This window comes from Orycteropus afer, unplaced genomic scaffold (genome assembly GCF_000298275.1).
Source record: "Orycteropus afer afer isolate SDZICR_OR568_19922 unplaced genomic scaffold, OryAfe1.0 scaffold00481, whole genome shotgun sequence".
Classification (NCBI taxonomy): Eukaryota; Metazoa; Chordata; class Mammalia; order Tubulidentata; family Orycteropodidae; genus Orycteropus; species Orycteropus afer.
The window spans coordinates 479848-481757 of NW_006922068.1; positions in this window are offsets into that span (position 1 = coordinate 479848).

Here is a 1910-nt window from a genome sequence, read left to right on the forward strand (position 1 = left end):
AAAAAAAAAAAAAAAAAATCTTCTAGTAGAAGGAATGCACTGGGAAGCCTTACAACTATTGTTTCCATCCACTTCATCCCTCTTATCCCCAAAGGAACCAGTTTTATTAATTATTTTTTTCCCTTCCAATGTTTCTTTGTTCATGAACCCATTGCCATCAAATTGATTCTGATTCACAGTAACACCCACTGGGTTTCTAAGGCTTTGGATCTTTATGGAAGTTGATTGCCTCATCTTCCTCCCATGGAGCAGCTGGTGGATTTGAACCACTGATCTCTGGTTAGCACCTAAATGGCTTACCCACTACGCCACCATAGCTATACAAGAAAAATGAGTTGTATTTCTTTTCCTCTATTTCTTACACAAAGGACAGCCCCATTTTGCTTCTTGCTCTTCCCCACTGAGCAACCTATGCTAGCAATCTTGCTGTATTAATGAAAGGAGATTGTCCTGGTTGTCTTTTACAGTGGCATTGTATCCCATTGTCTGGATGGGTCACTGTTTTTTGTTTTGTTTTGTTTTAAATTGAAAAAAAATTTTTTTTTTTTTAACTAGTTCTTTCTTTTTTATTCTGAACAATGCTGCAGATGGCATTTCCTATAGAAGGATATGAATGTATAAAATAAATTCCAAAAGTGGGATCTCTGCATGACAGGGTAAATACATGTGTAATTTGGGTAGCTATTGTGGAATGGCATTTCTGAGGGGAAAAAAAGCCAAGTCTGATGAAGGTTATCTTCTGAGCATTTTAAAAATAATCTTTTCTAAGGAAATAGACCTTGCAGATAGTCAGGGCAAATTATCTCATTGTCATTGGGCTGTTCTGTCACATTCACAGTGGACAAGGGAGAGCACCAGGTGCAAAAATTCACTCAGGCTTAGCTTCTTTGACAAACACAGTGCATCTGAACCCAGTGATTTTCTTGGCATTTACAAAAAGGCCATTTCTGCCTGGGGTTTTTACGACTACAAAGCTTTTAATGGAGCTATAGACAAAATGACAAATGCCCCACCTTGGAGGCATTTTCCAAGAAGCATGCAATCCAGCCTCACATCGCACTTTCAGAGCTTTGATAAAATCACAGCATATAGCACACTGCTGGGCCATCTGTGATTTCCTGTGCACAGGTGGGGAGGGACAGGGTCTGCCTCTCTGGACCTCAGCAAATGTGCTAGGCCCGGGCCATGGATCATGGCACCTCCATCCATCTGTGCCCAACAGATGCCCTTGCGTGTGTCTGAGCTCTTGCCACCTGTCTGAGCAAGTTCAAAAATGAAGAGGTTGCAATTCTTCCATCCCACAAAAGCTAGTCTTCAGGGAACTTACATATTTAGCAGTGTGTCCAAGGTCATACAGAGGCTGGCAATTATGGGACATAGGTCAGAACTAGAAAGGGGTAAGGAGAGTCAGTAACTCCAACTCTGCAGTAAGCAAATCTTAAGTCAGAAGGTACTTATTTCTGCATGAGGAGCAAGGAGCCTGAAGGTCACAAGGAGCTGACACCCCAGAACACACACAGTGGGTAAGAGAAAGTAGCCTGAGTTCCTGGGCAAGGTACAGGCAGGGCCAGTGAATGGCCCTTGTAATGAGATCCTTGGCAATCTGAGAGCCAGAAAGAGACATTCTCGGCAAAATTCACAGTAGACATAATGAAGAAGGTAGCCCTTCTAGGTCTTCTTCTCTTCAGCATTCCTACTACCTTAAGCTGGGTTCTCTAGAGGAGCAAAACCAATGAAGCATATATATAAATACATCTAGAGAGATTTATTTCAAGCAAATGACTCACACAATTGTGGAGGCTGTCTAGTCCCAAATCCATGGGTCAGGCAGAAGGCTGGAGGCTTCTCCTGACTCACATGGTTGCAGGAGCTGGTGAATCCAAAATCTGTGAGTCAGACAACTGGCAGAA